This window comes from Sinohyriopsis cumingii, unplaced genomic scaffold (genome assembly GCF_028554795.1).
Source record: "Sinohyriopsis cumingii isolate HCF-2022 unplaced genomic scaffold, ASM2855479v2 utg000913l, whole genome shotgun sequence".
Taxonomy (NCBI): domain Eukaryota; kingdom Metazoa; phylum Mollusca; class Bivalvia; order Unionida; family Unionidae; genus Sinohyriopsis; species Sinohyriopsis cumingii.
The window spans coordinates 941,605-969,119 of NW_028315943.1; positions in this window are offsets into that span (position 1 = coordinate 941,605).

Consider the following 27,515-nt stretch of genomic DNA (forward strand, 5'->3'; position numbering starts at 1 on the left):
AGGGGAGTTGTACCCTGGCGACAATGGAAAATTTAACATTAGAGAAAAAAGTTTGTACCCTGGCGACAAGGGGAATTTAACATGGGGAATAAATCGTGGGACTGTTGAGCGCCAAGGGGAATTGAACATGGGGAATAGAGTTTGGGACTGTTGAGTGACAAGGGAAAATGGAACAGGGTCGGGACCCTATTTTAAAAAAAAAGAAAAAAAAAGAAAAAAAGGGGGTAGGCAATTGAAAGTCTATCTCTTTTCGAGAGATTGGAGTGGCCCTGAAAAGGGCCTTTGGTTTTCTTCTTCTTCTTCTAATTTCTTCTATTTCTCCACCAGCTTCTTATTTTCTGTCCTACACTTTTTCTCTTCTTTTCTTTCTTTTCTTCCTCCTTTTTCTTCTTTTTCTCTTCTTTCTGCTTCTTCTCCTCTTCTTTCTTCCTCTTCTCATTTTCTTCTTCTTTTTCAATTTTTTCGTTCCATTCTCTCATCCTTATCCTTTCCTCTTCATCCTCCTTCTCCTCCTTTATTTCTCTCATCAGAGCACTGATCATGTCCTTTACTTTTCTTAAATTGTTGATCTCCATCTTCACTCGATGGGGACTATAAGAATAGTGATCGTTTAGCCTAACTAGCATTTGCTCCATCATACCCAAATTGTCCAGGACGTCTTGCAATGTTTTCATTTTATCAAGTTGGTTTGAAGCCATCTTCTTTTTTATTCTCTGTAGAATGGTTTGAACGACGAATACTGTGGGTTCTTATACGAAAAGCGTGGACGTGATGGAAAACATCCCCCTAAAGCCCAAAAGTTATATTACCTAGATCATCACTTAAAACGTGCGGACGTGAAGGAAAACAATCCCTACTTTTCTCATTTCATATGATCTACTATCCACTTACCTGAAGCAACAATAAACAAACCCAAAATCTACTATCCACACACGCAAAGCATTAAAATCAAACCCCAAATTTACTATCCACACAAACATACGTGATCACTTACAAAGCCCAATAATCTACTATCCACACAAACGTACGTCAGCTCTTACAAAGACATACACTCACACCACATAAGAGTCAGTGTTTATATTCACACTACTCTACATACACACATTGGCAAATGGATTACTATTTCTTTTCTAGAGATTGCGGTAGCCCTGAAAAGGGCTGTTTGTTTTTGAACTCCAGTGACACCTGTTTAATGATGGCACCTTATAGGCCTGGCACCACACACACATCTTCTTCCCCAGTCTCCTTTTACTTTTTTTCTTGAGAGCGCAGAGGGAGGATGATTGGCTTCAGCACCCCAATCCTCTGTCTCTGGTATTTTGTAAGCCATCCTCTCTCCTATTTTCTTTTCCTCCTCTTCCCTCCGTCTTCTCTCCACCTCTTCCTTCTTTATTCTTCCCTCTTCTACTATGGCCTCCGCTGCCAGTTCATTTAACAGGCGCCTGACATATTCCAGATGTAACTGGAGTTCAAGAAGTTTGCTTATTCTGGTATTCATTGTCTTGTTAACGAATGAACAGGGTAACTAGACTGCCAAGCGAGTTTCAATTTATACTAAAAGCGCGGACGTGATGGAAAACATCCCCTAAAACAAAATTGATATTACCTAGATCATGACCAAACAACGCGCGGACCTAAAAGAAACACTCACTCACTTTTTTATACTACCCATTACTATTCTAAAAAATTTATTAAACCAATAATATACTATCCACATACGCAAAGCAATCAAATCAAACCCCAAATCTACTCTCCCCACACGTCAAACAGCAAAAAAAAACATGATCTTAATCTACTAGCCACACAAACGTACGTGAGCACTTACAAACACACAATCATATACACAAACACATACACTCACACTATAAAAAAGGGTCAGTGTTTATATTCACACTACTCTACATACACATTGGCAAATGGATTACTATTTCTTTCCTAGAGTATTAGGTAGCCCTGAAAAGGGCTTTTTTTGTTTGCTATGGCAATTTTTTAGTTTCTAAGAATGCGACGTCCTCTGACGATAGACTTTCTGACGATAGGTCTGCTTCTTCGGAAAGAGAAGAAGAACTCTTTGGTGTCGATACGACAGTCGACAAAGCCTCTGTCAGGTTCAGGTTTCTGTTGCTGCTGTTGTTGCTGCTGTTGCTGCTCTCTCTGCTGTTTCTGAAGTCTGTACTTCTCGGTCCATTCTTCTTTCTCCCTGTTCACTTCTTCTCTGAAGAGCTCTTCTATCAGGTCTTCAGTGACTTTTAACATTCTCACATTCTCTGTCTCTTCAGGCTTCGGTATCAGACTGTGTCTGACCCTATGCAAATTCACGTAGGCTTCGTTTAGCTTAGCTAGTTTGGAGCACATCTTCGTAGGAGGATGAGTCGGCAATGGATGGTTAGACTGGAAACTGCCCCGGTTTTTAAAGTCAAAGCGCGGACGTGAAGGAAAACATCCCTTCACGGTTTTCGAGCCGGAACGTTCAATGAGTGCCATGAGAGGGATAGTAAGAAGTCAAGGAGCATGAATCAAAATTCTTATAGCCAAACAAAAGACCAAGGCATTTTTTCAAAACACAACATTTTTTATTCAAAATCACTTAACACTAACAAACAACTCTAACATTTTTAACAATGATCCAACAATATAACATCAAACATTTTGTTTCAAATGACAAACATTTTTTTTCCAACTCACACATTATTTTGGACAAGGCTGACAACGTTGGGAATGAAATTGTGATTTCCAGTGTTGGAAGTCATTAGGCCATTGATGGACACTAGGTTTCCTAGCTTGAGACAAAAGATAAGCATAATGGTCACAAAACCATTGATCTACTTTCACATCGTTTCTAGAAGAAGAACGAGGATCAAAATGAGTTACTAAATGTTTTAAGGAATAACCCAGGGTGCGATGATGCAGAAAATACACACAATATTGTCCACACACCAAAGAATCTGTTCCTTGTAATTTCACATTATTGAATCGGGTGGTCTGAGCATTTCTTCTCATAAAGTCAATGATATCGTCTTCCAAAAGAGGCAATCCATACGAATCGAAATATTCCACACATCCTTCTTGAGGAAAGTAGACGGCTACCCAGTGGGTTCCTGGGAGGTGACTGTCGTCCGTGTTGATCACATAAGCTAGATGGTCTTGAGGTTTACGATGAGGGAGTTCATCTTTAGCACAGACGACAGGATTCCAAGAAGCCGTGTACGAGCTGTGGTTCAAAAGGTAATAAAGTTCCCAGGTATCCATTGATTTGTGTGGTTTTCTTCTTCACAGGTAATGATAAGTGATCAATTCGATCCTGACTTTTTGCTTGAAAATGTCTGACAAGTAAAAGGCGTTTAGATCCGACTTCTTACTCTGGTCAAAGAGAGATTCGAAGCGACGGCACTCCAGAGACGTTAATGGAGGAGAAGAATGTTTATCCAAGCCTTTATACCACTCGTTCAACACGAATTCTATTTCGATGTGATCCCAAGCTTTGTCCAGATATTCGTCCAATTTTTCTTCTTGACTTAACATCAGACATTTGTCGTGTTGAATTTGACTGGGATGATCGTTGTGACATCCATAGCACTCTTCCTTGATCAATTCTTTCATTATATCTGCCAGGACTGTAGCAAAACAGGAGACTAAATGGGCTTCTTGTTCTGGCCATCTTGATTTCATCATGATAACTTCTTCGTCTTGGGATTCTTCTTCTTCTTCCACGGTCTCCTTACATTCCATCTTCAAAGTTTCTCCACTAGGTAAAGAGGGATAACAGTCTTCCACAGCTTCTAACAATCTAGAATGACTTCTCTCAAACTGTTGATTTCTATGGTATTGTCAAATTGTGCATACAGGATGACGTTCACTATGTGATCTGGAGGTGGATTTGCAAACTGAAGTTCCACACGAATCTGACCCGATTTTATAGGGTGGAAATGTCCCTCGTCGCTGCCTTGGTCTGGAGTGAAGTCAAAACCCCACAAAGCATAGCCTCCTGCATAATCGTCGTACGAAATACCGTGACTGGTGTTGGTTCCTAACTGTCCCGTGGCTTCGTACAGGGACAAGTACGATCTCAAATAATTCTTCGCGACACCAAAGTTAAGCTCAAAGGGTCGGGTACACAAGGTCTTGCCGTCGCGACTGACTTCGATCTTGGACACATTGTAATGTTGAAACTCAAAAGGATTTTGATCGTGGGTTCCGTTGAAGGCTGAATTCCTGACGATACCAACAAGCAAACGCTTGGGTAACTGTCCTTGGAACAGATGATTTTCGATCATAGATCGCTGTCCAGCGGAAATGGTGAACGTTTTCACTTCTACGCGTCGTATCGGATACTTGGCGGTCGTTCTGCTCAAGGTCTGACTGACGTCGTTTCCCACTTTAGGTAACACTTCCACACGACGCACGTAAAGTCGGGCTTTTTGAATGATAGTTTTGTATTCATTGGCATGGGCCATCAAATGGAAAGCGGCACTGCTACGATTCATTCTCAGACGGATATCCACCCCGTTCAGCAAATACTTTTCTTGTAACCACGTGTCCAAATGCAAACGATCCATCAGTTCTAAACTTCGCCCTTCCAGAATTTTCTTACGACGGTCGTTAAACCCCACATTGTGAGGATTGTCATCTTCTGTCAGGACTGTGTCGCTAAACGTGGCTACACCTGCCGTGTCAGGTTTCCATACCACGCAAGCATCCAGATGAGTATTCTTGGCTTCTTTTCCGTACGTCAAGAGGTTTTCCAGGTAGGCACGATATGGGTAAATATCGATGCTGCTGCTGACCAGTTTGTTATTCAAGTACAAGTCCACTTCGCTAAACAAGGAATGCATGAAATTGTTGACAGGAGCTACTCTAGCATCGCCTCCTGGATTGGTGTTGTCCGTTTTGATCACTTTCACTTTCAAGTACAGGTAACTGCTATTCAGATCGATGTAATCGTCGGGCTGTCCTTTGATTTCAAACTCGATGGGAGCGGAATCCGTCAAAGAGGAGACGGGATGAAATTCCACCCACTGGGATTCTTGCATCGTCATCATGGTGGGGGGGGGGGCATGGCAAACAGATCCAGTTCCGACTTGGAACAAGCGGAAGACTCTCGGTGCATCATTTGTCTCTGTGTCTCAATAATCGAAAACGTCTAAGTCTCGGACGGTTCTTCTTTTCTTTGCCTTTCTAGCTTTAGAAGTGTGAAGTCTGGTGAAAGGGTGTTTTTTTCGTCGTCTCCTTCTGCCTTGTCCTTGCTGAATGCCTGACTCGGTAGCGTGCAGGGCATTTATAGGTGTTTCTCGTCGACCCAAAATGTCTTTGCCCGTTTGCAGCAAGACATTTTTGCCTGCCCTCATGAAGGCTTCTTTAGGGTTTTGTTTGTCCATGATGACATTTTGGAGAAATTCTTTGCCTTGCGTCAGTGCCGCATCTTTCAAGGCGTGCAATCCACGTGTCACCATCGGTTTCAACACCGGGGCCACCGAACGAAAGGCCGATTTTAACATATCTCCTAAGCCGTGTCCTCGCTGTCGAGCAACCCCTCGGTACACTGGATACATGACTTACTTACGAGTCGTGAGAGAACCGTTTTCGAAAATGGAGTTTCACCGTGACTTTTCCTTTGGTGAATGGAATATTTTGTCCCAGATCTCCTTTTATAGCAATGTTGACCGTGTCCAAATACGACTTACTGACAGGCAAATAGTGAGGATGTACAAATTCGCGGTGAACGTGGTAAGTGTTTCCACCTTCCTCGTCAGCGTTCGTGGGAGAATCCACTTTGAAAGGAATGACATGCAGTAACGGTACAGAGGTGTGTCCCACCACGTTATACTCCACCACATCGGAGTACACAAACATCAAATTCAGTCCTTGGTTCAGTTCTACCGGGGCACGAAATAACTTGCTAAAAGACTCGTTGTCGTAAACGATTGGTAATTCGTTTTTTCTTGAGCATGGCCATTCTCATCTCCATGTACCCGCCCAACATGTCAAACAATTCAGGACAAAATAAAATGGACACGATTTTACTCCCGTCAAATTTCATCAAGAAGCGACGAGCTGCTTTATGGTATTCCATGGTGACACTTTTTTGGCACTTTCCAAAGCTTTCAGAAACACGACATTAAACCTGGAGGCTATGGTGCTGACCAAATGTTGACCACTAAAATAATAGCCTGGGCTAACGAACAAGTGATAGGTGGTGTACTTTTGATTTTGTGTGCCAGGGGTTTTTATGTTATATTTGCCATGGGTATCCAAGTACAGTTGCATTTCCTCGTCATAAACTTCCACATCAAAAGAATTTTGATTGGGAAGGACATTGAGGACTTGGGTCGGGTGAATGATTTCTACTAAAGCCACTTCCCAATGGGCTTCCTGATCTAATGGGATGGTCTGAAGTAATTTGGCCGTGTAACAACACAACGTGTTCTTGGGAAACACCTCCATGGAACTGTCACTGGGTAAGGTTAAGTAAAATTGGTTTTGGTGACTCATAATTCCAGAGTTCTGTGGCTGTCCGAGGGGTTACTGGACGTCAGAGGCGTGTCTCCGCCCAAAATAGGGTTGTTGTTGTTATTGGAGTGGTGACTGACACAGGCACTGGACACAAGGTTCCCGTGGTTCCCGTTGGAAGAGAATTTCAGGGAGGTATTGGGAAGCAGGTAACCGATGCAACTGCTCAATAAAATGGTCCACAATTGTTTGTCTTCTTGTTGCAAACTCAAATTGGCAATGGCTGCACCGATGACACAATACACCACGAAGATTTGGCAGAAAAAGACGATTTGCGTTTTAGGCACACGTTCTCAACACCACACCCATAAGGTTTGTTTCTGTAAATCTTGCAGAGAAGAACTGGGTGAAGGAGTGGTCGACGTAGCTGCGTCTGTGTGAAAGGGCATGATGGTCACTTCTTTTTATAGTCGATGACTTGCGAAGCGTCGATCCAAGAATCAAAACTGGGTGGATATCCTTTCCAACTTACTTTGACTTCTTTGAGACGTCGTTTACCCATTTTACGGGTTCTGCGTTCGAGAATGCTTTCGATGTCGTACACGTCGTCTTCTTTTTTGGTGACACGTTGTAACTCGGGTAAGTAAAACGTTTCTTTAAGCACTTCTCCGTTCATGTCTTCCAATTTATAGACGGCAGGATGACGGCCATGCACTCGTCCAGTGACACGAAACAATTCGGTCGTCCAGTTAGGTAAGTAACCTTTGTTGAAAGTGCGTTTGGTTTTGCCAATGCGTACCCAATCTCCTACAGTCAACACTCCACTTTTCTTGGGGGCAGCCCTCGTCGGGGACGTACCAAACAGGCGCTCAAACACCAGCACTTCGTTCTCGGGAGTCACTTCTTGCGGGGCACGTCCGATGCTTCGATGGTAAGATTGGTTGTACGCTTGCACCAGGTGCGGTAAGATGTCGATGTACTTCAGAGTGTGGTGATGCGTAAAATATTTCCACATACGTTCTTTCAAAGTGCGTTGAAAACGTTCCACGATGCTGGCTTTGGTTTCGGGATTCTCGGTGGTAAAAAATGAATGTCACGTTTCTTTAATTCTTTTTGGAAAGCTTGGTTCAGAAATTCGGTGCCTTTGTCCGTTTGCCATCGAAGAGGGTGACGACCGCTTTGTTTCAACACTCGTTGCAGGGTTCTCACTAACTCGATGCTCGATTTGGAAGTCAAGGGTACGACCCAGGCAAATTTGGAAAAGACGTCGATGACACAAAACAAATATTTGTAGCCACGATTGTAGCTGGCCAAATGAGAGACATCGGCTAAATCGGCTTGCCATTGATGATCGATGCCTTCCACTTGGGTGCGACTTCTGGAAAACTTGCGTCGAATGGGTTTGTGTAAAGTGTAGGTAGCTTGTTCTTGTAACCATCATTGCACTTGAGGTAAACGGAGACTTTTCAGTCGCATTTTGGCAGCACGATACAATTTTTGAACTCCTGCGTAACCTGCAGGATGCGAGGGATCGTAGTAAATGCTGGCTAACACTTTTTCCATTTTGTATTTGTGTGTTAATAAGGCACCCACTCTTGGAAGATGCTACTCTTTTTCTCTTGGGGTACTTTCTTGGATTGCAATGCTTTGCGTGTGCGACCAGCAATAGGTGTCGCAGAGGAGGATGTCGGAACAGGGGATATCGGTTCTTGTTTCACTTTTGTCTTCACTTCTGTCTTCACTTTCTTTTTCTCTTCTGATGAAGAAGGGGTGGCCATCATCTTTTTAATTCATCCAATTCTGGAGGTAGGTGGTGTTGTTAACTTGCGTACTTTTTCAGGTGGAGTTTGAAACCCTTCTTCTTCTTCTTCTTTTTCTGTCTTGGTCACTGGTAGTGGTGGTGGTGGTAATGGTGATGGTGCTGGACTTTTCATCAAGGTCTTAAAATCTTTCAGAGTGGGTAGAGCTGTTTCGTCTAAAGCTTTCTGGTGAAAGAGTTGTAGACGTTGCAAGAGTTGACCGTACTTTTGCGATTTTTCTGTTTCGGACAAATCTTGGCGATCCATCAAGGACTGCAATTCGTGTTGTAACTGGGACATTTCGCTCAAATGGGGATTAGGAGGTAAATGCGGGGTGCGTTGCTCTTGCCAACGATGGTATTCCATCCATCGTTTGTAAGGCACTAAAGCTAGTTTTCGTCCTTCCATGGGGTTGTCAAGGGTCGATTCTGAGATCTTGGGACTTCAGAGGGCCTTTTTATCTTGTCCCATCAGTCCTCCCAACATGGTTCCCAAGACTCCTTTCAGCAATGGGCCTAACAAGAGGGGTAAAATGCCTCCACGTTGGACCAACATCTTCTTCTTTTGACGAATGGGGATTTTCTTTTGAACCATTTGGCGAAGAACGTGACGATGTTTGCCTAAGCATTGTTTCTGGTGTTTGGACAAAGGGATCGTGCCTTTCAAGACGTTCAAACAACATTCGCACACGGTATCGATGACCTGTTTGGAAGCTGATTGAATAAGTTTTTTTCGTAGGGGTGGAGAAGCTTTGGACAGGACAGATAACATGTCCCCATGTTTGACTAAACGTGGTGGCAGTCCTTTCCTTTTCTTTCCTTGGGGTTGTTTAGAAGAGAGATGTTTTCTGGAGGGTGACATCTTCAGGAGCACCAAAACACTGATACCCTACTTGGTCACACACCTTTTTTATACTGGAACGCGTCGCCACTGATTGTCTTTAAGTCGTATCAACTTGAGGACAGGCATGACACGTCGTGCACGGGTACGTAACGGACTAAATCGAGCCAATTCTTGCTTGGACAAATCCAGTAAACTTTGTAACATGCCCGATCTTTCTTGGACTTTGATTTTGGGAGAAGGTACTTTGTGAGCAGCAGCCACTGCCACTAAATTGGAGGGTCCTGCCACTGGGGAAGTGCTTCGGGTCATCAACGGAGAAGTTCTTGGTGTGATCAACGTCTCCAAGTACTCTTCAGTTCTTGGTGTCGTCAACGGAGAAGTGGATGAACTTGAGGCTGCCGGAAACGCAGTCACCGCCGTGGCAGGTCGTGGTTTGCGAGTGTAAGGTTGCGTCGTGGCCGAAGTGCCTCTCTTGCGACTAGTTTTCTTCTGTGGACTTTTCTTTTTCGGGGGACTTTTTCTCTGTTTCTTTTTCTGGGGGCTTCTTTTCTTTTTCCGGGGTGGTGTCTGGTAAGAGGAAGGTCACGCCACTGGAGAAGTTCTCCTTGGGGACCTGGTCTTTTTCTTCTTCTTGGATCTTCGTTTGATTTTTTTCTTGGGGAGAAGTTTGGGGGCATTAGGATCCCATCTTAAGAGAGAGCGAATGATGACCCCTCCTAGAGTACCGCTCCCTCCAGGTTTCAAAATGATTTGTTTTTTGGTTTGAGTGTCGATGCGGGGATCGGCCAGTTGGGTCAAAGCGACTTTGTTTCGATCAAAAAAGCGTTTGGTTTGATGAGGAATCTGAATGATCCCTTGTAGTAATTGACGTGTTGTCACCGTGAACCATCGTAAGACTTCTTTGAGACTAGCTTCTAAGACACGAGCTCGTGTTTGTGGATTTTTTTCTCGACTGATGCCATACAAGGCACGAATCAATTTGACGGGAAGATGCGACTGAAGGCACGTCATGTTGACGTCGTGTGAGACAGACGAAAAGTGTCTGAGGTTTTCATAGATTTTGTTTCTGGAATGAAGTTAAGTCGAGGACGGAGACGTGTACAGGACAGGCCCTCCGTCTTGGCACCAGTGGTGAAACAAGTGGGTACGAAATCGCAAATCATCGGGGGTCGTAGGTTTCAAATCGACGAGTAAATAGGCGTGTGGAGTTTGAGTGGCATCGTCGTACGCCTGAGTCAGCCAAGGCGTTCCTAACTGTTTGGCTAAGACTTGCACTTGCGATTTATCTCGAAGGCTTTTAAACAAGACTACGTAATGCGCATAGAGACTGATGGTGCGATGGGCTTTACTTTGTTGAAACAAATTTTGAGTGATGTAAACGACACTGGCATTACGATGATGCCCTTTGCGCGTGAACCACAGTTTAATTTCTTCTTCGTCTTGTCCTAACATGTCGTCGAAAATGACCAAATGGGTTTGACGGGAGTCAGAGACGATGCCGTCGTCTTCTTTAGGAATGCCTTCCACAAACACGATGGAATCGCCTTGACTTTCTCGCAAGAGGCTGTACGCCGATTGCCACTCTTTGTAACACCACACGATCCGCTGAGGTGGTCGATCGATCAAATGATGTTTATGTTCGATCAAACGTTTGACGAATTCGGTTTTGCCTGAAGTCCAGCAATGAGCATGTTAAAGGGATGGCGAAGATACAAAGCCTCCCAACTGGCACGATCTAAGTGTTCGTCGATGACTTTGACAGTGGAGGAAGAGGGAGCAGAGACAGCAGAGGTAGCCATAGTGTCAGGAATGTCACTTGTAACACGAAAACAAACAAGACAAGAGTTTATATACTTTTTTCAGAACACGTTTATTGAATGTTTTAAACATGAATACGAAAGACAAAAATACATAAAAGCCAAAGGCTTAAGTACAAGGATAAAAGGCACATGATAACCATGAACGTGGAATAAAAACAAGTGTCTGTACAACATGTTTTGGGTAAAGTTCTGACCAGTCCTATAGGGAGTAAGGTCACACAAGTGTCCTCCCGAAAGTGTCTTTCAGGCCTGTCCACGACAGTCCTGTCCTGGGTGACGGGTTCTTCTGGCATCGTCACTAACACAGGTTGAAAAGTAACTTTCTTCCTTGAACAACTCTCGTGCATACAGGGCCACTTCTTGGGTCCAAGCTTGAGATGTGGGTACTGGCCATTTGATTGACTGGCAGATAGTGCTTGAGATGTGGGTACTGGTCATTTGATTGACTGGCAGATAGTGCTTGAGATGTGGGTACTGGTCATTTGATTGACTGGCAGATAGTGCTTGAGATGTGGGTACTGGTCATTTGATTGACTGGCAGATAGTGATTGAGGTGTGGGTACTGGTCATTTGATTGACTGGCAGATAGTGATTGAGATGTGGGTACTGGTCATTTGATTGACTGGCAGATAGTGATTGAGGTGTGGGTACTGGTCATTTGATTGACTGGCAGATAGTGCTTGAGGTGTGGGTACTGGTCATTTGATTGACTGGCAGATAGTGCTTGAGGTGTGGGTACTGGTCATTTGATTGACTGGCAGATAGTGCTTGAGATGTGGGTACTGGTCATTTGATTGACTGGCAGATAGTGATTGAGGTGTGGGTACTGGTCATTTGATTGACTGGTAGATAGTGCTTGAGATGTGGGTACTGGTCATTTGTTTGACTGGCAGATAGTGATTGAGATGTGGGTACTGGTCATTTGATTGACTGGCAGATAGAGCTTGAGATGTAGATACTGGTCATTTGATTGACTGGCAGATAGTGCTTGAGATGTGGGTACTGGTCATTTGATTGACTGGCAGATAGAGCGTGAGATGTGGGTACTGGTCATTTGATTGACTGGCTGATAGTGATTGAGATGTGGGTACTGGTCATTTGATTGACTGGCAGATAGAGCTTGAGATGTGGGTACTGGTAATTTGATTGACTGGCAGATAGAGCTTGAGATGTGGGTACTTGTCATTTGATTGACTGGCAGATAGAGCTTGAGATGTGGGTACTGGTCATTTGATTGACTGGCAGATAGAGCTTGAGATGTCGGTACTGGTCATTTGATTGACTGGCAGATAGTGCTTGAGATGTGGGTACTGGTCATTTGATTGACTGGCAGATAGAGCTTGAGATGTGGGTACTGGTCATTTGATTGACTGGCAGATAGAGCGTGAGATGTGGGTACTGGTCATTTGATTGACTGGCTGATAGTGATTGAGATGTGGATACTGGTCATTTGATTGACTGGCAGATAGAGCTTGAGATGTGGGTACTGGTAATTTGAATGACTGGCAGATAGAGCTTGAGATGTGGGTACTTGTCATTTGATTGACTGGCAGATAGAGCTTGAGATGTGGGTACTGGTCATTTGATTGACTGGCAGATAGTGCTTGAGATGTGGGTACTGGTCATTTGATTGACTGGCAGATAGAGCTTGAGATGTGGGTACTGGTCATTTGATTGACTGGCAGATAGAGCTTGAGATGTCGGTACTGGTCATTTGATTGACTGGCAGATAGTGCTTGAGATGTGGGTACTGGTCATTTGATTGACTGGCAGATAGAGCTTGAGATGTGGGTACTGGTCATTTGATTGACTGGCAGATAGAGCGTGAGATGTGGGTACTGGTCATTTGATTGACTGGCTGATAGTGATTGAGATGTGGATACTGGTCATTTGATTGACTGGCAGATAGAGCTTGAGATGTGGGTACTGGTAATTTGAATGACTGGCAGATAGAGCTTGAGATGTGGGTACTTGTCATTTGATTGACTGGCAGATAGAGCTTGAGATGTGGGTACTGGTCATTTGATTGACTGGCAGATAGTGCTTGAGATGTGGGTACTGGTCATTTGATTGACTGGCAGATAGAGCTTGAGATGTCGGTACTGGTCATTTGATTGACTGGCAGATAGTGCTTGAGATGTGGGTACTGGTCATTTGATTGACTGGCAGATAGAGCTTGAGATGTGGGTACTGGTCATTTGATTGACTGGCAGATAGTGCTTGAGATGTGGATACTGGTCATTTGATTGACTGGCAGATAGGGCTTGAGATGTGGGTACTGGTCATTTGATTGACTGGCAGATAGTGCTTGAGATGTGGATACTGGTCATTTGATTGACTGGCAGATAGTGCTTGAGATGTGGGTACTGGTCATTTGATTGACTGGCAGATAGTGCTTGAGATGTGGGTACTGGTCATTTGATTGACTGGCAGATAGTGCTTGAGATGTGGGTACTGGCCATTTGATTTTCATGTGCAGCTGATGCTTGATAAGTATTGATTACTTGACAATGATACAAAGACGAATAATCGATTTCGTTGTTAAAACTTATTTTATTGCACAATATTCGTAAGATTAGCTTTCAACTTTTCAAGGACTTCTCATGAATGCTTGCATTGACAATTTATCAAGGGTTCCGTAGAATATTTTGGTTCACCTTTATTCGTGTTAGGGTCTTGTACAAAACTGTTTTCGCTGTGTGGATTCCGACGCCAACGACATTATCATCGATATTTCTCTCATTTGTATCTAAAATAGATGAGGCAGTCTAAAAACCTTTAATTTCATTACGTCATTATCTACCCAATCAGCATATTTTTTAAAAATAATTACGACATGAAATTGGATGAAGCAAATAAGTTCTGTTCATTAAGACGTTCTGTTGTTGTTGTTGTGGTGGTGGTAGGGTTTAACGCCATTTTTCAGCACACGATAGGCTATACATGGCGGCCAGTATTAATGGTGGAGGAAGAACCCGGGAAAACCCCAGAAAGAATTACCGGCCCACGAGAAGCTACTGGCAAGCTTTCTCGCATACCCACATTGGCTGAATCCGAGACTCGAACCCACGCAGACAGAGGTAAGATGGCAGTGATCCGTAACGGAGAGCGCTTTAGACTACTTGGCCACTCGGGGCCCCAAAACGTTCTATTTGCTATGCATATTGCTATTGTTGTAAACAAAAAAGACAATATGTAAAATTGGCAAATTTGTAATGTAAGCTCCTGCTTTTATGATGCAGGCATCGCAAAGCTCTTTGTATCCTTATAACATCACCGGAAAAAATATATGTCAACGATTCTTTTGCTTTCTTAACAAAGTATATTGGATCCAGCATGAAGAAAATATGTGTACGTTGACACGTGTCATATCTTCTAAGGCGGTGCTTCCAATTATCTCGGTACGAGTCCCAAATTTATAAAGCTATGAGGATTCTGGATGGAATTGTTGTTTTGATTCCAACAGGATGACATAAATAAATAAACCTTTCCTTACTTTGTCATCTGTTTAGCCAACAAGCACAAAATAAGACGTGTATGTGCGTCATATATAAGTATCATTCGATCTCAAATGTAAACTTGAAGTGAAACTGAACGATTGCCAGCAAATTTTTGTCTATATATCAGGTGCAGTGATTTACTGACTGATATGGAGGAGATTTTTTCCTGCCTTCATATGGAGTTCCTTTTTCATCTCTACGCGCAGTGTCTTATCGCCTGCGATTACTTTAATAGTAAAACAGTATAACAGGGATAAAATGTTACACGATGAACTAAATAATATAACATGAATGTTACTTATTCGCTAAAATGTAATGACGTTTGAAACTCATAATTTGCTTTACCTTTTCCTTTTCCAGATACTTCAAACAATAATACTGGTGTCATTATCGGTGTTCTGATTCCCGTTCTATTCCTAATTGTTGCTGCTATTGTTGGAGTCTTCATCTTTCGTCGCAGGTAAATAGGAAATTGTGAATATAACAAATTTTAAAAAATACATTATGGCAATTACATTAAAACAGACCACAGAATGAGCTGTTATGTACATATATAAAACTTTATATAAAGTTAAAGTTGTGGAGAGTACGCCACATGGTTCAGATACATTTGCTGGTTACTTTCTTCAATGATCGCTGTCATTTAAACGTTTGTTAGCAATCTGATTTCATTTTCGCTAAGTTTGTAAGTTTGCTTAAATAACTTGCAATTTCACTGTGCATGAAAACTGGTAAAATAATACATTGCGTTTACCTTTGATGCTACTTTTAGTAATCACGTGGGTTCATGTTTCGGGTTCGGCCAATGTGGGCATGTGAGAAAACTTGCCAGTAGCGTACAATGACTATGTGGTTCTTCCCGGTTTTTCTCAGGTTTCTCCTACACCTCTTATACTGGCCACCACGTATGGCCTATCACGTGATCAGATATGGCTTTAAATACACAACAATAGCAAGTCATCTATGAAAGGTAACTCATAGTAAATTTTTAAATAGCATATTCATGCTTTACTTTTTTAAAGGGTCCAGAGCATCTGAGGTAGAAAAGAATGAGATATTAATCTTGATGGTAGGCATATATTGACAATATTTAAAGCCAAGTATATAGATGAAAGTACCCAATATTAAAATAATGATCCACAACTAGGAGTACAAAATTGAGAGACCATTAAGAAGGTTAATACAGGTTATTGATATAAAATCTAGATACTCCACGCTCCTTTATCCATGCCTTTCTTTTTTTAGACATAGGCACATTATTGAAAAGAAAGCCGTGGTGGAATTTCAAAACAGAGCTAGATATGACGAACTGCCGATGGGAAAGCCTAAATTAGAGGTGACTTTATCCAACTCAGTCTACAGCGATATAGATGAATCGAAGATAGTAAATACAGTTTCCACAACGTCGAGCGAATGTTCTCATTGCTCCGATCAGCAAGAAGAATATGTGGTACCTTCACAGATTCCAGAAGAAAGAGCTCCAAGACTAGATCGCAGCTCTTCATGCAGTAACAGTGGTTTTGATCAAAATCTGAAAGATAAAAGTGGTACAAAACTTAAAACGGACAACTCTGTTTCTAATATCTCCAGTGTGCAATATGTCAATACAGTGGAGGATAAATGTCCAAAGAGAAAGAAAGCCAGTAAAATTGAAAAGTTGATGAATACTTTAGCATTTGGAATTAAAGATATTTCTGTAGAATCAATGACAGAAAGTGGTTCGAAAGATGCAGATGTAAAAAAAACTACCGACAAGGTTCTTAAGGTCAAACGATTGGCTGATGACTATATTGAGTTCGAACACGGCGATTTATACGATAAACCACAAGCGGAGCCGAAGGTAGTGGATAAAAATGACATAGGAAACAAACAGAAAAACTCATTACCAAACACGTCCAAATCCTCTGGTGAAAAGTCAAATAAGGACAATCCCGTTGTGTTTGTGTATGATTATGCAGATCCAGACGGAGGAACCGGGTTCCTTCCAGCTGAGGGGCATTTCATGGAGGACAACATGTACGAGGCAGTTGACGATGACCATACAGGAGGTAGTGATGACTGCGATATGGCAAGCGAAGTATTTATATATGATTATGCTGACCAGGGATCTACACCCTTAAGGTGCTATCGCACTGATTCAATAACTGTGGGAAACAAAATTCCGCCCTTTGACAAAAGCCATGAAAATATACAGTCACCCAAAGACTCTTCAAGTTGCCGTGTTGTACCACAAAATTATATTTCACCACCAACGTTATCACCATCATCATCATTATCACCTGTTTCACATCCATTATCATCATTGTCATCAAACATACCGACAAGTAGCTCCGCTTATGTAAATAGTCCCAGCGTAAGGTCAGCGAATAAACCTATCACGGCTTCAAAACCGAATTCAACCGATGGATATGCCAACAGTCCCAAACTAAGGGATGGTAACAGGGAATCAAGGTCATCTGAACTGACCGTAAATGGGGGTGATTTTAAAGACAAAGGAAATGAGAGCCAGTCTAACGTAGCACAAGCTGTTTTGTCTGTTGATGCGTTGAAACACGTGTTTGAAAACCAAGGAAAAACAAATTCCATTAATCTAAGCTCAGAAGCTTGAGGATCGTATAGAATGCATGAATCTATGAATGTATAGAGGAGTGGATATATAGATGAATACCATGAACGTATAGATGAATACAGTGGATATATAGATGAATACAATGGATGTATAGATGAATACAATGGATGTATAGATGAATCCAGTGGATGTATAGATGAATACAATGGATGTATAGATGAATCCAGTGGATGTATAGATGAATACAATGTTGTTGTTATTGTTGTTATAGGGTGTAACGCCATTTTTCATCACAAGATAGGCTATACATGGCGGCCAGTTTTAATGGTGGAGGAAGAACCCGGGAAAACCCCGGAAAGAACCACCAACCCACGAGAAGCTACCGGCAAGCTTTCTCACATATCCACACTGGCCGAGCCCGAGACTCGAACCCACGCAGACAGAGGTGAGATGGCAGTGATCCGTGACGGAGAGCGCTTTAGACCACTCGGCCACTCGGGGCCCCGATGAATACAATGAATGTATAGATTAATACAATGGATGTATAAATGAATACAATGGATGGATGGATGTATAGATGGATACAATGGATATATAGATGAATACAATGGATATATAGTTGAATACAATGGATATATAGATGAATACAATGGATATATAGATGAATACAGTGGATATATAGATGAATACAATTGATATATAGATGAATACAATGGATATATAGATGAATACAGTGGATATATAGATGAATACAGTGGATATATAGATGAATACAATTGATATATAGATGAATGCAATGGATATATAGATGAATACAATGGATGTATAGATGAATACATTGGATGTATAGATGAATACAGAGGATGTATAGATGAATACAATGGATGTATAGATGAACACAATGAATGTATAGATTAATACAATGGATGTATAAATGAATACAATGGATGGATGGATGTATAGATGGATACAATGGATATATAGATGAATACAATGGATATATAGTTGAATACAATGGATATATAGATGAATACAATGGATATATAGATGAATACAGTGGATATATAGATGAATACAATTGATATATAGATGAATACAATGGATATATAGATGAATACAGTGGATATATAGATGAATACAGTGGATATATAGATGAATACAATTGATATATAGATGAATGCAATGGATATATAGATGAATACAATGGATGTATAGATGAATACATTGGATGCATAGGTGAATACAGAGGATGTATAGATGAATACAATGGATGTATAGATGAATACAATGAATGTATCGATGAATGCAATGGATGGATGGATGGATGAATAGATGGATGCAATGGATGTATAGATGAATACAATGAATGTATAGATTAATACAGTGGATGTATAGATGAATCCAGTGGATGTATAGATGAATACAATGGATGTATGGATGAATACAGTTGATGTATAGATGAATACAGTGGATGTATAGATGAATACAATGGATATATAGATGAATACAATGGATGTATAGATGAATACAGTGGATGTATAGATGAATACAATGGATATATAGATGAATACAGTGGATGTATAGATGAATACAATGGATGTATAGATGAATCCAGTGGATGTATAGATGAATACAATGGATGTATAGATGAATACAATGAATACATAGATTAATACAATGGATGTATATATGAATACAATGGATGGATGGATGTATAGATGGATACAATGGATATATAGATGGATACAATGGATGTATAGATGAATACAATGAATGTATAGATTAATACAATGGATATATAGATGGATGCAATGGATGTATAGATGAATACAATGAATATATATATGAATGCAACGAATGGATGGATGTATAGATTTATGCAATGGATGTATAGATGGATACAATGGATGTATCGATGAATACAATTGATATATAGATGGATACAATGAATGTATAGATAATGCAATGGATGGATGGATGTATAGATGGATATAATGGATGCATAGATGGATACAATGGATGTATAGATGAATACAGTGGATGTATAGATGAATACAATGGATATATAGATGAATACAGTGGATGTATAAATGAATACAATGGATGTATAGATGAATCCAGTGGATGTATAGATGAATACAATGGATGTATAGATGAATACAATGAATGCATAGATTAATACAATGGATGTATAAATGAATACAATGGATGGATGGATGTATAGATAGATACAATGGATATATAGATGGATACAATGGATGCATAGATGGATACAATGGATGCATAGATGGATACAATGGATGTATAGATGGATACAATGGATGTATAAATGGATACAATGGATGCATAGATGGATACAATGGCTATATAGATGGATACAATGGATGCATAGATGAATACAATGAATGTATAGATTAATACAATGGATGTATAAATGAATACACTGGATGGATGAATGTATAGATGGATACAATGGATGTATAGATGAATACAATGGATGGATGGATGGATGGATGTATAGATGGATACAATGGATATATAGATAGATACAATGGATGTATAGATGAATACAATGAATGCATAGATTAATACAATGGATCTATAGATGAATGCAATGAATGGATGGATGTATAGATGGATACAATGGATGTATAGATTGATACAATGGATGGATGTATAGATGGATACAATGGATGTATAGATGAATACAATGGATGGATGGATGGATTTATAGATGGATACAATGGATGTATAGATGAATACAATGAATGTATAGATTAATACAATGGATGTATAAATGAATACAATGGATGGATGGATGTATAGATATATACAATGGATATATAGATGGATGCAATGGATGTATAGATGAATACAATGGATGGATTGATGGATTTACAGATTTATATAATGGATGTATAGATGAATACATTGAATGTATAGATTAATCCAATGGATCTATAGATGAATGCAATGGATGGATGGATGTATAGATGGATACAGTGGATGTATAGATGGATACAGTGGATGTATAGGTGAATACAATGGACGGATGGATGTATAGATTGATACAATGGATACATAGATGGATACAATGGATGTATAGATGAATACAATGGATGGATGGATGGATTTATAGATGGATACAATGGATGTATAGATGAATGCAATGAATGTATAGATTAATACAATGGATATATAGATGGATACAATGGATGGATGGATGTATAGATGAATGCAATGAATGTATAGATTAATACAATGGATATATAGATGAATACAATAACTGTATAGATTAATACAATGGATGTGTATAGATGAATGCAATGAATGGATGGATGTATAGATGGATACAATGGATGTATAGATGAATACAATGAAAGAATGGATTAATACAATGGATGTATACATGAATGCAATGAATGTATAGATTAATACAATGGATGTATAGATGAATGCAATGAATGGATGTATGTATAGAAAGATACAATGGATGTATAGATGAATACAATGAATGTATAGATTAATACAATGGATGTATCGATGAATGCAATGAATGGATGGATGTATAGATGGATACAATGGATGTGTAGATGAATACAATGAATGTATGGATTAATACAATGGATGTATACATGAATGCAATGAATGGATGTATGTATAGATGGATACAATGGATGTATTGATGAATACAATGAATGTATAGATTAATACAGTGGATGTATCGATGAATGCAATGAATGGATGGATGTATAGATGGATACAATGGATGTGTAGATGAATACAATGAATGTATGGATTAATACAATGGATGTATACATGAATGCAATGAATGGATGGATGTATAGATGGATACAATGGATGTTTAGATGGATACAATGGATGGATAGATGGATGTATAGATGGATACAATGGATGTATAGATAAATACAATGGATATATAGATGAATACAATGGATGTATAGATGAATGCAATGGATGTATAGATGAATACAATGGATGTATAGATGAATACAATGGATGGATAAATACAATGGATATATAGATAAATACAATGGATGTATAGATGAATACAATGAATGTATAGATGGATTCATGAATCTATTGATGAATCAATTGGCGAATATGTGGATGATTGGATGAATATATAGATGTATGTATGAACCTTTGATTGATGACTGTATATATGTATAGATGAATATATGGAAGCAAAGAGCGATGAATGTAATGATATACATACATACATACATATATATATATATATATATATATATATATATATATATATATATATATATATATATATATATATATATATATATATATATATATATATATATATATATATATATATATATGTATGTATGTATGTATGTATGTATGTATGTGCTTTGATTTCCTGAAGTACCTAGATGCTATATCGCCTTACTGTTTCGAAATTTAGAGTTGCACAATCAAAAGCGTGTATATCGTCACATGAGCTTGAAATACTGAAATTGCTGGATTGGCGAATTTTCCAATTGCTTTTGAAAGTAGACAATAGAAACGTATGTCCGCCCTTTTTGTGTGCATGTAGGAAAGAACCTATACCAAATAGATTTTGGATGCTCCATAGTATATATGCATTGGAAGGAGTTTTTACATTTCACAATGCAGATGTCTTAAAGTAAGCCGATATTTATATCTTTTAAAAGCATTCATAGATATGCTATTGTTTTCAACAGGCATATTGTTTTACGTATATGAATATAAATTGTGTCGCTTACTCTGACCATTATGTACGTAAATCTGTCTTATTAAGATTTCTACATGTATACACTCAAGTTGTATTTAGTAGCCAATACTAGCAATTGCCATATAAATATAAGAAACATTTTGTTTATATCATAATATATTACCAGTATTGTTTTCTTCTTTTTACAGTGGATAACCTATTGATATTTTGTGTGTCGCCATCATATAGTTTTTAATTTCTTTTTATTTGTTTCGTAATGGCAACAAATTTCCTCTTCGTGATGATAAAAGTATCTATCTATACATGCAAAATGAAGACACACTCGTCTGATAAATACTATTTTAAAATAATTTTCTTGCGTTAACAACAATAAAAATGTTTTTGAAGTTTTTGTCTAGCAGGTTTGAACATACATCAGCCAGATCGGATCATAAAGAGTCTGTTTATTATCTTTAACTTGCAACAAATCCATAATTTTGAGCCTCATTATAAGTTTGATCAATATATATATATATATATATATATATATATATATATATATATATATATATATATATATATATATATATATATATATATATATATCCGGTTTACATTTATAATGTTGCTCAAAATTAATGTTGCAGTGTTATTGATTTCGTGAATGACCGTATCTTAATAAAGATTGTTTTGTGTATTTGTATCACATGTAAGATATTTATAAAGATTTACGATGTACGGGAAATCAATTAATTGATTTTTATGTACAGGTCAATAAAGAGAACTTTATGTAACCTATAGAATATGACATTGTATAATGAACTATTTTTAAAGCTCTCCCTTAAACGGTAGAAACTAATTTGTATCTGATTTGGATTTTCCAAAAGAAATAATTTTTGCATAACTTTTCTATGATTTATATTGTCACTATTGATGTGGAGAGTATGATGCATTGTACAATGATCTTTCAGCCATTTTAATCAGAGTAAACTCCAATGCTTTTAACTATTTCTGCCAGATGATCTACACTATTTTGTATGCTATGTAATTTAGTCACTATATCCATTTTACGTTCAGGTTAATAAATCCATTTAAATCCTCTTTGCATGAATTTCAATGGTACTTGTAGCATTAATGAGTATTCTTTTCGTCATATCTCTGAGAGTTTTGAAGACCTATGAGATCTTGCTCTTCTGCATGGGAGCTTCCGTGTTTGTGTTTTTGTGTGCGTTTATAATGTGCAACTTCTCTTACACCACGGAAGCTAGAAATAAATCATATTGTGTTTGAAGAAGAGTCTAGCTCATGGGTTATAATTTGGAAATGGCTGTGATCACTGTCCCATCATTACACAAACACTGACTGTAACTGGAAAGACACATTAAGATATGATCTGTCTTCACCCCCACCCACCCTGATACTCGGCCCCAAGGCACATATGCGGGTGGTAGAAATTAGTCATGAGGTCGTAGATATGTATTGTTAAAACACTAATTACAATATGGAATTTTGGTTGACATGTGAGTCTTCATTTCGGAGTTTATCTTATTTACGTCCTCTCTGAGCTGTTCTTGTAAAGATAGAAACCATGGTGTCATACTGCTCATGCCCTGAACACGTTTTAGAGCAGGAATCGGCACCCTACGGCACGCATGCCACTTGGTGGCTCGTCGAAAGATTTTGTGCGACACGCGAAGGGCAGCCAAAAGTCTCTATTCTACCAGTGTTAATCTGTTACTGGTGGCACGCGCTCCTTCATTTTGTAATTAATCCGAAAAAAGTGGCACGCTATGTAAACAGGGTTGCCGACCATTGTTTTAGATCTGTATCTTTCAATCGATTTCATTGATACATCTGTTATCTTGATACGAACACAAAACTAACATTCAAATTACAAAGGTACCATGGTAATAACACAGTGAACACAAAAATTTAAAATTTTATCCACGGTCTTGCTGATAGCACAAAGATGCATCAGACTGAATTGAACTGTTTTCAAGGGGATCCATACGTATAATATGAAAACAATCTATCAAGAAATAATGTCTATTTTTTGCTGTGCTGAAAAAAAACCCATAATGTTTAACACATTATTAATGCATAATGGTTGATTTAAAACACCAAAAAAGATTGATTTCAGTGTTTATAAAAACATACAAAAGTACTGATTACTTTAAGTGATTATAACATTGATATATGTTTCAATATATCCCCGACAAAAACCTAGTTTAACTAGAATGAGTAAATTACGTATTTAATTTAGGTAAATACAAAAATTGTATTCAGTTAAATATACCATACAACTTTGAAGATTTCTCATAATTGAAAATATCAATCAACAGCGATTTAACAAATGCGGAAATATACTTTTGAATGACTAAATTAAATTTTAAAACAGCACATGGTGAATCAGAATATGAAATGATTGATTTAGAATGAGTCATAAGAAATGTCGATTATCCCCGTCCACTGGCTAGTAATGGCTCCATCAACCATCCTACAAAAGATAAAAAGAGATACAACACAGATAATACAAAGAAACGACATATCAGTGTATCATCACACCGAAACATTGTACAGCTATAAGAAGTTAAGATCATGTACTAATTTTTAAAAAAAAGCCCAAAGTTGTTTTCTAGAATCGACCAAGCTAACATGCTTTGAAATCAACATATTATTTTGTTTTATAAATTGAATATATCAGAAGTGTATAATTATGAACATATAAATGGTGTTTTATTTTGCACCTAAATATGTAATGCTATGCACACTGTAAAATCAAGTTCAAATTCAAATCTGACATGTAAAATTTCACATAGTATTCACAGGCTCTGTATATATAAAAACATTTTTAAAGGAAATTCACAAACGGACAAGACCCAAATAGATGCGTGAGGTTTTATGATCTGCTTTACAAACAGACAGTTATAACTTGCAGACATTATACTGGAAGGGCCAGATATCACAACATATTAAATTATTCTTACCTTTGAAAGGCTTCAGAAAATGTTGGAAACTGCTGAAAATATTGGTTCTTGTTGTAGACGATGATTCTGCTGGCTTGTTGATAACACATATGGACAACGTGTCAGTAAAATATGTTCTCTGGATGCTTTAAGTCGTTTCAGTGACTGACAAAGAACCGTATTTAAGACATCGTTACTGCGATCGGTAATGGCTGTTGCTTACATAGATGTAAATAAATGAGGGAACAAACTAAACTCGACAAAAACTTAAAGCATGGTTAACAAAACAGTCTACCTACACATTCCATGAGCAAGAGCGAAGTAAATTTCTCTACAAAAGAGTTTAAGTCACATTGATAACCAGTGGCAGGCAGATATAGTTTAGATAGAAGCTAAAAATAATGACAACAATGGATGTAAATATATTTTTACAGTGCTAGACCTTCACTAAAATCCACATAAGAAACGAGTTTAGCAACAAAAAAGCAAAGATTTGCTGGAGAAGTAAAACATTGATTTTCAACATGCGGACAAAAATTGAATAGCCTAAAGGACTTTTAAAAATAGAATGTGAAAGCAAGCAAAATAAAACCAGAAGCTGCACTGATGTTTAAAAAATTAAATGACTGTTACAGCAATACTCTTCAGAGATATAAGAATTTGATTCCGGTTGAAGCAAGCAGCGAGAAGGAAATCAAAATATGAATAAACCTATTTGGTCACATGACAAAAGATACATTTGGAATACCTTAGTTGAAAACAATTAAATAGTGTAAATTTCAAAAGACAAAACAAGCTTTGCAAAGGGGAATCTCCCCAACGTTAGTGAGGAAACATCTCGGCAAGAAATATTTGGTGATGCAGTCGCTTATAAACTGGAATACTTGAACTGTGAGATACAGAGGGCATGTTTTTCAGAAAAGAGTTACTCTAAAGCTATGTATAATAAACAGAATGACATACACAAATATTAAATGATTTAAAACAAAACGAATGAACAGTACAGATTGAATAGATACAAATCGCATAACAGTTTTGAATCAGATGAAACATTAGGACATTGAAATAATTAATTCTTTGAGTTGATTTTTTGTTTGTTAAGGACAATGTTGACGTATCGTTTGGTTATATTATGCCAGTTAAAGTAGAGCTATGTGTCAAGGCTGACGTGGGCTTGCATTAAACGTACGACCCTTGGATTAAGAGTCCTATGCTCTACCATAAACAAATGGAGGAAGAAGAATATAACAATATAGCTCTAATACAGTCAACACCCAAGCCGGAGACAGAAAATCATTTTCTGAGATGAAAGTCGGTGTATGCATCAAGAGAAAAAAAAAAGTTATGTATTTTGGAGCTAATTATAAGAACAAATTCAGGGCAAGATATTTTGTTCTGTCAAATAATCAATTATTTAAGGACAAATATGTGGAAGGTTACTCATGAATTCGCAATTAATCTTTCAATCTAAATGAAATACCACATCATTAACCAAAATATGTTGATATGGGAGAATTATTATACACTACATGGATTAAATAAAATTAAATAACCCGTTCACGGTGTATGCAGACTATAACCAAATATGTTTTCAAAACTTTCAGTTTGCATCATGTACTATTAAATTAAACCACCACAGGATAGAATACAATCAAGATTGAAATGTATGATGTTGCGGAAAAAGTCCAGTTACACTTTAAGCAATGCATGTCAGAGTACAACAGGTGTAAAGTGATACAAATGCAAGGGGGAAAACTGATGAAGTTTCATTTCCGGATCGGTTACATCAACATTTTTACCTCTGTGGTATTTGCATTTCATTTTACTTTAGAAAAAGACGACAACAAAGAACCACATGAGAATGTGCATAAAACCCCAGCAAATACAGACTCAATGCATTTTAAAAGGGAATTCGAGAAAATAATGATTCAAATATATAATGGATATGATTTAGTTTACTCACATATGCAGACACTATACAACCATTGTAGATTGTAGATAAAGGGCGACAACATCATATAACCATGGTTCTAAAGTAATATACTTTATTTATATGTGATACTGTCCCGGCTGTCTCAAGTGCAAATCGTCACAAGTTGATTCTGACATGACTGACTTAAAAAGAAGAGCAGAGCCTTGCCCTTGCCCTGCGATTAATTTTCATATTTCTTAACTTTTCTTAAGCAAACAAACTTACTAAATTATTCACATACAAACCATCAAAACTGTGTGATAACTAAACTTTAAATGTGACAATCATGATTATGAAAGCATACATATCAAAGTGTGGCATGACATTTTGACATAAGGAACCTAATTGGTATGTATTAATGGTGGCATTAGGTTGTGAAATTTCATTCGAGCATTTAATGCAAAAATGATCCAGATTTAGGAAAAGCAGAAACAAATTTCATATTTATTACAGAGTGGATGTGCCTCTACCTGGTAATGCCATATTAGCCAACCCTCAATAATATAAACATGAAATCATTTAATTTGATCTGCAACAATTGTAACATTTTAGAGCACCATATCTGGAGATACCCCAGGGGAGAAAGCATAACTGCATGATGATGGTCCCGAGGAAAATAAAACTGTTCACGTAGGTTTTGTGAATGCTAAACCTTGTGTTAGGTGTTTGAAAACATAAATATCATAATGAAGCCGGTACTGTTCAATACTCAGAAACACTGCTAACCGATGAAATTACTTATATGGCAGACAAAGTTTTACCTACTAGTTTATTATCGCTTTCCACCTGAAAGCAACGGCCCGAAAGAAAAGATATTGCAAACTGAAATCAGGGTATCCGCTCTAATATAAATATACATATAAGATACACTAGTACTAAACAAAA